The following is a 14,286-nucleotide window of genomic DNA, read 5'->3' on the forward strand; positions in this document are numbered from 1 at the left end:
TGTTCTTTAACACTTACTCATCCCTACCTAAAACTGAGAGTGTCCCTCCCATCTCTAGTAACAACAACATTGCCAGGAGCCGCTCTTTTCTGTCCCATGTAATCCATGCTTTACTCTCCATGTCTGGTGTTGCTCCAATAAATTGTGCGAGAAATGATTGTCTGTTCTCCAACCAACCTGCAGTAAACCTTTTACTCTGTTGGAAACTGAAACTGAAATTGTTATATCTATTCGTCTTGTATAGATATTATTGTGCCTTCTAATAGACTAATTGTGCGGTCTAATTTCGTACATATATATATGAATAATTGCTCATTTTTATCCCCTTCCCCTCCCATTAGACTCTTTGCCTTAATGGTACGTATCACATTTATGCACTGCCGTGACTGCTTCTGTCCTCCGCTCCTTTTCTGTCCCGCCTCCTAGTCGCATGCCCCTGTCTCTGTAGCTGTCACCACGTCGCTTTCAAAAGCTCTGGGCCCACGTCACTCCTTGCCCTATCATTAATTAGCTTTGAGCATAGGCGCCACTTTACCCCAGCAAGCAAGGATATGATTCACTCATGGTGGCCATTTCTCCTGGAAAGGTACAATTCCTACCCGCCGGCTGCTTTGCTAGTTGCAAAGCGCCTCTAACCGCCACCTCTCCTTCCTTTCCCGCTGCATTTTGACAGATTGACTCTCCATAACCCTTGGTTGAATCATAGTGGGTAACACCGCGGACCGGACCACAACGGGATCCGTCCAACAACATTTCACCACGGTCTATACACCTCATTGGGTAAGTCAGTGACCTTGATCACACACACCCGTCCCATCCCTAATTTCTTTTCAATCATTGATTTTTGAATCAGATCCTCTTGTTCCCTTTGCCAGATCTCTGTACGCTGTGGACCATGCCCAAATATAGTACCTAACTACTGCAGACTACACCTCATTGGAACCCGCCCCAACTTCAAATTACATAGCTTCATTCCGCTCGGCTGGGTAAGTCAGGCCACCCAAACCTTCTTTTCCATTCTCAAACATTCCTTTCCTTTTTAACTAGGACTACTTTTTCCTTCTCCTAGATTCGTCAGACCCCAAGACTACCAGAGTCGTTTTAGTCCCCTTGAATTATGAGTGTCCCTTGTGTCCAACTAGCCTACCAGATATCTCCAGTTAGAGCCACAGTGCTGCGATGCAGAGAGGTATAATAAAAATGACCACCTCTCTGCATCACAGAGCAGTGGTGCTTACTAGAAGCACCTGGTGGGCTAGTTAGCCCCCAGGTCCCCTCAGGATTAAGGGGAAAATATTTCCCCAACATAAAACGCACCAGAGGGCGTGTTTGCACACATCACCTCAGGCCCGGTCCCCTCCCTTAACCACTGTGTAAACATGCCCTGTGGACGTTTTGAATCCTGAGGGTCCTTGGAGTCACAGAAACCCACTAGGTACCTTCAGTAAGCCTCAGAGAGCTGCGTTGCAGAGAGGTGTAAAAAAGGTGTGGCCTCTGAAAACCTCTCTGCACCGCAGCTCCCTGGTGCATACTGTAGGTACCTGATCGGCTAGGTGGCCCTCAGCGACCCTCGGTATTAAAAGAGAATTAATTCCCCAACCTACTACTCACCACGGGGCGCGTTTGCACAATGATGAAGGAAGGGGGCGGGCCTTAGGTGACATCCAAGAACTTGGTGGCCTAATGAGGCTACCCAAAGAAAGGAAGGGGCAATAATGGCCAGGTTTCCAAATGGTTACTTTTCAGAAATCTTGTCAATTGACCTGCAACCAGGATCAAAGGTCTCCACATCTCATCACATCACATACTGCTCTTACTAAGCACCATTTTCACTATTTTCACTAGTGATATTCCCCTCCCTGGATCCTTTAGCGCTGACAGATGTTCACATTTTGCTCTGGGTGATCTACCTTCTGCCTCAAATGACATACTTCACCACACATTTTCATAGCTGCACACACTGTTGTGTTAATACAACGTTGTGGTCATCTTAAGAGAAGAGAATATATAGAGGTATTGTTCTTGTTTAAGTGAGTTGTAGGTGTCACAGCAGTGAGAGATGAGAATTTGTAGGCTGGTTTCTTAGGCAGCATGCATTTAAATTATACCTAAAGTGCAGTTTGTCTTGGAACTAGTTCTGTTGGGTCCCAGTGCAATTAACAGTTCCTAGGCTCCAGTTCTGACAATTGGAGGCTTTAAGAAAGTAGATTATTAATAGGTGGGGATATTCACCTTCAGAAAGTAATAATACCACAATCAATAATAGTTCCAGTCAAGCCTCAATAAATGCATTCTTGCTCAACCCTTAAGAGCTTGGCAAATGAGCAGTCAGGCTTAACTGAGGAGATAGGTATGTGAACAGCAAGACATGGCACAATAAAAATCCCAATACCCCCAAACCCATACCAAGCCCTGAACCCTAAAAATACCCCTGTACCCCAAACCTCAAACCTCGCCCTGAAAGCTAAAAATACCCCTGTACTCCAAATCCTAAACCTAGCTCTGAACCCGAAAATACCCCTGTACTCCAAAACCCATACCTAGACCTGAACCCTAAAAATACCCCTGTACCCCCAAACCACATACCTAGCCCTGAACCCTAAAAACACCCCTGTACCCCAAAACCCAAGCCTATCCCTGAACCCTAAAAATACCCCTGTACTGCTAATCCTAATCCTAAACCTAGCCCTGAACCCTAAAAATACCCCTGTACCCCAAAACCCATACCTAGCCCTGAACCCTAAAAATACCCCTGTACCCCAAAACCCAAACCTAGCCCTGAACCCTAAAAATACCCCTGCACCCTAATACCCAAACTTATCCCTGGACCCTAAAAATACCCCTGTACCCCAAAACCCAAACCTAGCCCTTAACCCAAAAAAAAACCTATACCCCAGAACCCAAAACTTACCCTGAACCCTAAAAATACCCCTGTACCTCAAAACCCAAACTTATCCCTGAACACTAAAAATACCCCTGTAACCCATAACCCAAATCCCAACCTGAACCCTAATAATTCCCCTGTACCCCAAGACCCAAACCTATCCCTGAACCCTAAAAATATTACTGTACCCCATAACCCAAAACCCACGGTGAACCCTAATAAAATAATCAAAATAATAATCTAATAACAAAAATAATCATAACATAATAACTAATGATCTATAATCTAAAAATACCATACTGTAAAAATAAACCCACCTTTAAAATACCCCTTAACCCCTAAAACATATACACCCCCAAACTAAAACCATATACTTACCTCAAACTTAAAAATAAAAAAAACATATGCTTTTTCCATTCATGCTTTTACAATGAATTTCGTTGTAAATGATGCGTGGTAAAAGCATATAAGATGTAATGCCATGTGTTATAATGGCATTGCGGAGTGATGGTAGTTTCGTTGTAAAAGTATGCGGAGTGATAGTATGCGGGAAGAAAGATTTGTTTTAAAGGTGTTTTACCACACCAACAGGCAGTCTGTGTCGGTCCCATCGTCGACAGTCCATCGTTACTATGCTGATGGCCAGACCCATAGCTGTCCAACAAAAGACAGTAGCCTGTGCCAAGATCAGAGATCATGAAAGGGTGGCAGTTGGAGCAGCATTCCAGCATTGTCATGGTGCCAATGTAGGCAACCCCTTCAGGATTTCTGACAGCCTTTTAATGGCGGGAACACCACCATTATAAGACTGTCAAAAAGGGATATTAAGGGCCCCAAATAGGGCCCTAGTCCGTGGTGGGCCACTGAAAAGTGGCCCTTGGCAGGACATTTTGTGCCCCACGCACCTCTGTGCACCGAGTGCCATGTACGACATGTTGTATGGCGCATGGTGCAAGGACATGTAGTATATGCATTCATGCATCGGCATGTGCTGCAGCACTTACTCATTGGGTCAGCATACCCTCACTATGTTCCCAACTGCCAGACCAGTTGTCACTCCCAATAGAGCGTCGGACCACGTGCATGCTTTGAGGCCATCTCCTGACCGCCACAATAGCAGTCGGTGGTCCTAAATACTGGCATCAAGATGATGCCCTAAGTTAGGGTCTTTCTGCAGACTTGCAATTGCGACCCAGGTTAACAGTTTATGAAAGATGCATCTCAAAAGGCTTAGAGTATCTCTCCGGCTATTGCAAAAGCAATTTGTAAGAGTAAATCATGCAAAAAGCAAGTCAATTTCAAGGTGGTAGAAATGTTTGGCAGCTTCATAAGAAGGGAGGGCAGGAAATCATGTCCTACCCTAAAGCAGGGTAAAGAGGGGTTTACCACTAAAAGAGGATTGCGTACTTGGAGTTAGGCCCAGTATAGGAGCAATTCAAAGCTCCACCTAGTCACCCCAGCAGCATGCCCCACCCTTATAGGTAATATTATCTTTCCTTTTTAGTTATTTTTTAATTGAATGTTTTTATTGGCAGTGGAGATGTGCCTGCATTTGTTAGTGTTCCTGGTTTTAGAATGAATGGCAAATAATGGCTTCTTCTGGATATGTGATAGCTAGACCCCTGACACACAAAAAGCGATGGGAGGCTGTTTGCAACAAGTTTAACCATTGGCCATCGCTCCGGGAAGCAGTCAAACGAGAAGTCCATCCTCCTGAAGAAGGCATGGATAAGCTTACTTAGTAGTACCTGAAGTCTTGTTTGGGAATTCTACAGACACTGATGTCTTGAAATAATAGGAGGGCTGAGTTAGATTTCTTGAAAACGTGCATGTATTTGTTTTTAGTGAAAACCTTGCCTGATATTTTTATGTACTCAGTTCACCATTTTCTTTATAAATGCCTTCTGGTGACCATATATATTCTAATAATGTGTAATAATGTCTAAAACTCTGTTTGTAGAGATGGCCATGAAGTTGCTGTGATATATTTCAGAACTGGATACATACCGATGAACTACAATGAGCAGGTCTGTGGAGTTCACCTCTTCATGTTCATTGAGATTGGTTGGTTGGACCAGCAACATTTCTTACTGAACTGATCTCAGCATCAAATTTACACTACCGCGCAAACCCTACACTTTCTGTTTCTCCTGTTTACCCATTGCCCTTACATTTGGAACTATTTACCTTTCTGCATTGTGCTATTTATGCCAACTGTCTTTCCTTATGCAAAGCTCTTCTGTACATTTTTTGGTTTTCGACACACAATTACCAGTGTTAATTTTTCCTCTGATAAGGATGAGCAAACCATATCCGCTCCACCCCATTCAACTATTATACTATTTCCATTGTATTCTGTTGATCTGCATTACTTGGTCACCATTAAATATGTTTCTTTTTACTCATTGCTTCCTTGCTATAATCAGGCTTCCATCCAGAATATACCGCTGACAATACTGTTTGTAACCTTAATGAACCTTGCCCTTGGCATCTATTTTATTTTGTACAATTTTGTAACCTATACCCTACTTTTAGTGCTGTTATGTGGAACTCATTTCATTGCTGTTCATAACAGAAGAGATTTTACAATTGTTCATCAATGTTTAAACCTCTATAAATACATGTAGGACCTAGAAAACTCTACATAACACAATAACAAAGAGACAGGCAAAAATAAGAACAAAACATTTTGGCCACCTAGAATAAAGCCTTACACTTCCAATGAAAGATAACAAATAAAAATGCATGCATATTATATTAATCCAACATTTATTTTTTAAAATTCAAAGTGTAGACAAGTGTAATCCATCAAGAGTGTGATCAAACATATAATTAAGCCTCAACTAAGATTTGTAATACACCTCCGCAAATATGGTTTGCAGCTCTTGGTAGTAGAGGACTGTAAGGGAATGGCTCTTTTTGTATGGTAACCCCTAATGCTTGGATTGATGCTGCTGGTTTTTAGGCACTGAGAGTGTTAACGAGACCTTAGTGCCAGTGCCTTGACCTTAAGATGTGTATTTTTGATTGGATTATACTAAACTGGCATTGGCAAATGTACTTGTAAAGGCTTAATATATGGTACCAGGGCTATTCAGGGACTTTAAGTTAAAGGTTCATTGCAGAACTGACTGTGACAAAGGTAAAACTTGACTCCCAGCCTGCCAAAGGCAGTTTTAAACTGCTAACTCAAATTTACAATGCAAAACAATGGCAAAGCCATGTCCTCCTTTTTAAATAAATAAAAGTCACCCCTAGGGAAGGCATATTAAGTCCTAAGGCTGGGTACTGTAAATTTGAAAGTAGAACATGTACTTTCTGTGGAAAAGGCTAGTAGCCGCATTGGCCAGTGCAGAGTTACAGACTGACACCTCAGAATTGTTAACGTCTGACTCGGACTACTAAAGTTGGTTTTATAAGGTTTCGAACAATTTGTTACATTTACTTGAACTTGTTGTTTAAGTTAAAATTAATGTGCTTGTTGCAATTTCCCACTTTTAGAAAGTGTCCACTTTGTTGCCACTTAATTCTTCTGTTGGCCATTCACGGTTGCACACAAGGCCTTCCCCGAGACAGATTTCTACCCTCCTAGGGAGACATGTAAATAGCTCATGGGAAAGGACTCAATAAAATCCTGCCTGGAGGAGAGTTGTTACCTCTCCCTGTCAGGAAGACACACAGGTGTTGGCCCAAAAGTGGCGCTTCAATGGTGGAGCCACCTTTGAAGGGCAACTGTCGGTCATTTGGGAGATGGGTGGTCTATTGTTTAGGTAGACAGGCTGGCACTGGGGACAAAGAGGGGAAGACAGCTGTTACACTGATTTTGAAGGGGTGTGAAGCCCCTGTGGTACACACACTTCTGGGTTGGGCTTGGGATAGGTAGATGCCACACTTCTCCCGAAGTAGTCATCAGGAGGGACGTAATCTGGTAGCCCATTGGTTAATAACTGCAACCTCCCCTGAGAGCATTTTCGGGATACAAAAAGGGATGCCTGGCACTCAGAACTCAGATCTTGTTGGACCAGAGAAGAGGGGCTTAGTAGCTGTCCAGGAGGTGATGAAACAATGGCATGCGCAGATGGCCTCTCTGGTCCAGTTTCGGCCTGGCCAGAAAGTGTGGGTAATGGAGCCAGTTGATCACAAGGCCCTCCACGACCATGGGCAGGGCTGCATGAGGTGATTGAGAGGAAGGGGAGGCCACCGACCCAGTGGTCTTTAAACAAAACCAGCAGACATGCCCTATGGTTCCTCTATATCAATTGCCTGAAGTCCCCACTATATGAGTGGTGAGGTTACCATGTTGTTGGTGACAGATGATGGAGTAGAGGAGGGTAATGAACATCTTCCTGAGCTCCTGTCATCCAAGGAGAAAGATGGGTCAGTGAGGGGTGTGAAACTCTTCCCTATTCTGAACACAGAGCAGCACAAGGACTGTTGCCAGCTCTTGGTAAAGTTCACCCCACTGTTCTCTATCACTCCTGTGCTTACAAACTTGTATTCCCATGACCTTGATACTGGCGACAGTTTCCCTCTCAGGAAAAAAATCTGCAGACAGTCTGACAAGATGAAGGCCAGCCTAAAGGCAAAGGTATCCATGATGCAGGAGTTGGGAGTGATTGAGCACTCCAGTAGTCCCTGGTGCTAATTCAAAAAACTCCCAAACTAATGAACGTATTAATTGGATGCAGGATGCCAAGTTCCTGAGTAAATTTTACTTGAATTCGAGTGACTGGCATATTGCCCTGACTGAGGGGACCAAGGTGAGGTCAGCATTTTCCACACCAGAAGGCCCCTTCCAATTCAAGGTAACGTGATTTGGTCTGAAAGTGCTCCTGTGGTTGGAGAACAAGGTTTGGCTGAAATGGAGGCCTTCAGAGCTGCTTACCTGGATGACATAGTTGTCTTCAGTAGGCCTGGGCAGCAAATTCCGTTCCGCTTGAGGAATTTGGGTAATTTTGCGTTCCACGGAGAACGCAAAATTGCCCAAAATTCTGCGTTATGTGACTTCACGAAATGTGTTGCTTATGTGCGTTCTCAAAATCCGTGTTCGCAAGATATTTCCCCCCAAGCATGCAAACAGCAATTGCAAACTGAAAAAAGCATTGCGAACAAGCAATTCCGTGTATTTGAGGAATTTCTGCGTGTTCGCGGGGATTTTTTACCGTTTTGCGGAGATTTGAGTAACACGATTACACAAATTTCACCCACCCCTAGTCTTCAGTAGCGGCTCAGTGGGCCATCTGTCTCACCTCCAGGAAGTGCTTAAGGCACTGCAACAAATATGCGATGTTACAATGCATGCAATACATGGCATGCCATCACAATGCGGTTGTTACAACAACTGCGTTGTTACATTGCATACCATTACACACAGGTCATTACAATGACTTGCTGTAGGGGGTGCTGGATGTTGGGATAGTATAATTAACTATTCCAACTCTAGTCTGGGGAACAGTAGGGAAGGTGTTGGATTTTAAATACAATACGTTCTGCCCCCTACAGCAATTCATTGGAACAACATGCATTGTAATGGTTTGCGATGTAACAACGCAGCCATTGTAGCAACCATGTTGTAATGGCATGCGATGTATTGCATGTGATGAGAAGGATGTCTCCCCACTGCAACAGGCAGGCCTGGCTATAAAGGCCAGTAAAAGCCAGATGGTGAAGGGTCAGTGGTGTACTTGGGGCACTTGCTGGGTGGTGGTAAGATAGAGACCATATGTTAGGTTTTTAAATTAGAGTAGACTGGCAGCATAGATTGTGCCATCCACTCAAGTAGCGATGTAAACATGCCTCAAGCGTGCCATTGCAGTGCCTGTGTGTCAGTTTTAAAATGCCATGTCAACAGGGCAAATTAAAATATATTACCAGGCCCAAAACTTTCATTTTATTACATACATGTCATCTCTAAGGTAGACCATGGAAATGTACTTTTAAGTTTTACATGTCTTGGTAGTGAAAACTATTACATTAATTTTTCACTACTGTAAGGCTGGCATCTCCTCGCATAATTACAATGGAGTTACCTTATTAACAAATGGGAATTGGTAACTCTGGAATCCTTATTCAAAAACTTAAAACAGTCGGATGTTGAATTAAACTGTTGCTTTTAGAAAGTTGGCATTTTCTGGATAAACTTTGTTTATTCCACCTAGACAGTCACACACACTAGAGAGATTAGGTGTGTCTACATGAGCCATCGCTGGCAGTATGGAATAGAAAAGCTGGGAACAAAACCACTTACATTTGAAAAGACTGTGTCTTGCCTCCACACAAAGGGCTGCAAACCCCTAGAGTTATTTTGTAGCTAGGGCAGGAGAGGAATGGCAGCAGTGCACTTAAAAGTAAAGCCTCTAGAAACTTATCTGCCACTTCAATGGCATAACTGGATAGACATACTGGGCCTAAGACACCACCTCTTCAGTACACTTCTAAAACCTGTGGATACTTTGCTAGGTATGAGGACTGTTGAGCTGCTGAAAAGAGTGCTTCTCTGTTGGACTGCTGCTATGAAGGAACTGTTGGCCTGCTCTTCTGACCTGCTGTCCTCATGCCTGAGTAAGAACGACTGGACCTGCATCTCTTGAACCCAGAACTGAAAATTAATCCAAGGGGTGATTGGTTGGCTCCTGATCTGAAGTCTCTGGGACATAACAGGCTTTCCGCAATCTTCCAACAACCTTACACCTGTAGCTGGACTCTGACATTGTGGAGCCTACCCTGCCAAGTGGTGCCACCCTAGTTCTGGACCCTTGAAAGTGGACTTAAAGTGGACTTAAGGTGCTCTGCCAGTCTCTGTGCATCCACAGGAATGGACACATAACCTCTGCTTCCAATTGCTCAACCCTGGGCAGAACTGATGCATCTCCTCTGCAGCCCGCGACACCTTCAGAACCAAAACTGTGCAATGCATCCTAAGCACTGGACCTCACATCTACTATAAACAGCAGCCTCAATGACAACTCCAGGCTCCACATCACAGCCCCACAGCTCTTCAAAGCCAACAGATCCTCCTCATCTTTGCACTGCATCCTCAACATCAGATTTCAGATAACACGCCCCACCAACAGGAGTCTCAACAGCAATGCAGGCCCTAGTATCACAGCCTCACCACATCACAGAACAGACGCCTGGCTTTGGCTGTCCGATTCATCTTTTACACAGGTTCTTGCAATGCTTTGCAAAATATGATTGACGGTTCTTTGTTCAGTAGGCCTAACTAGGTCTCTGAAGCGTATTACGTTACATTGTGTTGTCCTGAACTTGTGACTATGTACTGGTCCGGCGTGTCCAGTGAGAGGTGGGGTGCAGTAGCCAGAGTGGCTGCCTCCGCGGTTCAGGTGCCAGCAGCAGCTCAGCACAGCATCATGTGACTCTGGGTAACAGCTCACTTAATCTCCCCAAGAGCCCTCCACCCTGAGGGGTAATAAGTTAGCTCTTTACAAATGTAGAATTATTTAATGATATGTTATATTATCCACAGTTGGTGATTTTTGTATTTTGATGCTATTTTTACAAGAATCCTTCAAATTGAATATCTCCTGTTCTACTATTGGATTTTTGCCATTTTGGTCTAGTTTAATTTATTATATAAAGTTATTTTTTTCTAACGTGGTGTGGGATACTTTTTGTGTGGTGTTTTGTCTTTACTATTTTTTGAAGTGTTGAACACATATATAGCATATTGCCTCTAAGTTAAGTGTGACTGCTCTGTGCCACTCTGCTAGGGTTTAAGCACAGGGATGGACTGACTGTAGCGGGCACCGGGCGTTTCCCTGGAGGGCTGCCAGGGAAGCGGCCTGTTTTGGACCACTCTGTGGATGTTTTTGTTACCAAGTGATGGTTTTTGCAATATTGGCTCCCTGTATCAAAAAGAGCTCAAACTTGCACTGGCAAACAATTCACCCCCTTGCGGGCCGTGCAAGCAGTGTGCCAAGGCTGGTTTTGTTTTCCAGTTCGGCCCTGGTGAGCAGGAGTTAATATAGGGTTTGCTTGTCCCATATCCTGACTAGGATTGTGCTGCTGCTTGACGAGCTCACACCACAGTCACCAATAATCCAATTTCTAACTTTTTGCTATAAATTGTCAAATTATTTTGAAGAAAAAATGTCTGAAATCACAGACCATTCACTGACAGAATATTGGTGGAAAAAATATAGATGTAAAAAATATTGATAAAAAATATATAATGCAAGAATATGGACATGCTTAAACAGGTAAGTTAAAAAATATCGAAAAAAAATACTGATGTAAAAAAATATCTATTTTTACATATATATATATGTATAAAATAATAAAAACAATATTATGTTAATATTAAAATTAATATAAAAAATAAAGTAGTCTAAATATAAATTTAAAACATTGTAACAAATAAACATCATTAAGAAAGTTATTCACTCATATATAATAATTAATATAAATATATATTTATTTTAAAACAATAAACTATTCATTTTGATGTATTTTAAAAAAAATTGAATTATGTAAATGTGTAAATATATATATATATATTTATATATATATATATATATATATATATATATATATATATATATATATATATATATATATATATATATATATATATATATATATATATAATATCTATTACCTACTGGCGGTCGCCAGTAGGCAGTTATAGTTAGGACCTAGTTACTATAGGAAAATCGCAACATTCTATTCCCAATAACTTTGGCACCAAATGACGAATCTTCGTAACATTTTTAAGATTTATGGCACGCTCCGGTCCACTCCTATCTTGAAGGTTTCAGGGTGATTCGGCAAGTGGGGGCCGAGAAAAAAGGGGGTTCCAAAAAGTGTTTTCCTCATTCAATTTTCCAAATTTGGCGAAAAGGTAGCTCTTGGTTCAGAAAGAACTCTTTTTGTTAAATGGTATAAATCCATTCAATTGTTGCTGAGAAATAAAAAAAAGTATATAGACATCTAGAGGCTCTCAAATTGCGCGTACCCTGCAGATTAGTATCTGCGCAACCTGCCGATCATGAGCTGCATTCTAATTGGTTGTCAACACTTCAAAGCAGGAATTGTTGGCAGCCATCTTGCGTCTCGGTAGAAGCGAGGCACAAAAAAAGTAAAATGAAGGTACAAAACAAGAATAGGGGACAGGGTTGAAACACCCTGACCCCCTAGGCCTGCTTAGGGGGTCCCACAAGGTCCTTCAGGGCCAAAAATAGCATTTTTTTTAAAGGATGTGATGCACGCTGGGTGAGTGGATCCAGTCGCGAAATTAAAAAAATAAACAGATTTGCGCGCTTAGTTTAAATAAAACCCCTGGGTGGGCCAGGTCTTGGGGGCAAGAAAACAAAAGTGTGGCCAACCCCCCCACACTGCCCTTGGGACTACCACTCCCACCACCCAAGGGTCTTTGCTTAATGATATGCGGGATGGGCACAGGGCTTCCCCCCACAGCCCCAGGGACCACTACCCCCCCGGGATTTGATTTTTCATGTGAGGGGCATCAAAGCCCCCCATGCCCCAGGGACCACCACCCCCAGGGCTTTTATTTTCAAAATTATTCCTGTGTGGGGGCTCTAATTATTATTGGGACCCCCAAGCTCTGGGGACCACCACCCCAGGGCTTTGTAAATGTTCGGAGGGGGGTGTGCGGCCCCCTTCCTGGAGCCCTTGATGGCCTTGGGGACCGTAAATCCCCATGGCTGGCTCCTGCAGTATACCGGGTTGCCCGCCCCTGGACACTGCTGTTTGCTATGCGTTATATCCTAAGTATTGCACTTATGTGTAATCAGCCTAGGTCCTCCTAGCTGCTCAGCCAGTGTGAGATATGGTACTAGAATGTCGGTGTGACTGTGATGCGTGGAATGCCTGGGTGCCTGAGTGGATGTGTGGATGACAGTTGGAGATGGGCTGAGCAGCTAGGCAGGCTGCTCCTGGTGGGGCTGGTGTATGGCTGGTACACAACTTGTAAGCATCTAGAGCTGGCTGCACTAAGAGTGTTAATATTCTGACATGGAGACAATAAAGACGATTTGAAACTACCAACATGGCTACCAAAGTCTCTATGTCGAATGCAACACTATGTCAGGCTCCAGCTCGGTCATAGCAAACTGAGGTTTGGTTTTTGGAAGAGAGAGCTGGAAAAGCTGTTCTCTCTTCCAAAAATCAAAGCCAATTGCTTTTCCACACGGGGAGCTGCATGTTAGCAGCTCCCCATGTGGAAAAGCAGTGCCGGCTCCCAGAGGACGCTGGGAGCCGGTGGGACCATGGTGGCATTGTGGCTCCCCCCATGGTCCCCATCATTTTGCATAGGCCTAGGGGATGGGGTCCCCGGGGCGAATAGAAATTAGTTGTAGAAGGCAATATTTTTTTCTGGAAAATTATGGATTCGCGACACTCAGCGCGGCCTCCTGGTGTTAACGCATTTGCTGCGCGACTCCCAGCGTGGTCCCCTGGTGTGAAAACGCTGGGTGCACGACTCCCAGAGCAGGACCCTGGTGTAATGGCGCTGGGTGCACAACTTTAAAACAAGATGGGTGCGCAACTCCCAGCATGGCCCACTTGGGAGAACGCGCTGTCTCCAAGCAAAAAAACTGTAATATTTTTTATAAATAAATCTAGCTTATTTGTTTAGATCTTGGGTGGCTCTAAAAGGAGCCCATGTGTTTAGTGGGAGATTCTGGTACCTACAAGTAAGTACATATGCAGAGTCAAAATATGTTGAGAAAGACTCTGTTACCCTCATCTGTGAAATATACACCATCTTTCCTGTAGATGCCATCCATATTAAAACCCACATTTTTTTGTAAATTGATCCCATCCTATCATCCCTGAGATAAGCAGAAACAGCTTTATTTACATGTTTCCTAGCTTTCTCAATCTGTGGACAAAATTGATTGGACGAGTCCCATTTCTGTCTGTGGGATATGTTAGAGTAGACAAAGGCAGTTTGGGGGAAAAACAACATCAATTGTGCAAAGGTGTCCTTCATTAGCATTTCCAGACCTACCCAAGTCAAAGTGCCTAGGTCATTGACACCACAGTGCACAATTATGAGGTCATGGTGTTGGAGATGCAAAAAGGATTTAACCTATGGTATCAATTGGTGCCACTTTAATCCTCTATGTCTAATCCATTTAATGTCTACATTTTTCAAAGCTAGTTCTTTGTCAATACCTCTGCTTTTAGTATATCTTTTGCACCAGAAAATGTAGCTGTGTCCCACACTCCACACTCTAAGCATCTTGAAGGGAACTCTGGATGCTCTCAGAAGATGTCTGTAGGTGAAGTAGGCAGTTTGTAAAATAAGACGTTTCTAAAATGGTGGACAAGATACAGTTTTAAAAAAGAAGAGAAATGATTGGCTGATTGAGAACATTATACACTGAAAAATAGGGTGCATGTTTCTGAGCTTAACGAGC

General features: G+C 43.3%; 1 pseudogene; it reads left to right on the forward strand.

The window, feature by feature from the left end:
- Nucleotides 1-14,286, forward strand: part of LOC147678934 (glutathione synthetase-like) — a 700,250-nt pseudogene that overhangs the window by 558,915 nt on the left and 127,049 nt on the right.

The sequence above is a fragment of the Lissotriton vulgaris genome, chromosome 11 (assembly GCF_964263255.1).
Source record: "Lissotriton vulgaris chromosome 11, aLisVul1.2, whole genome shotgun sequence".
NCBI classification, from domain to species: domain Eukaryota; kingdom Metazoa; phylum Chordata; class Amphibia; order Caudata; family Salamandridae; genus Lissotriton; species Lissotriton vulgaris.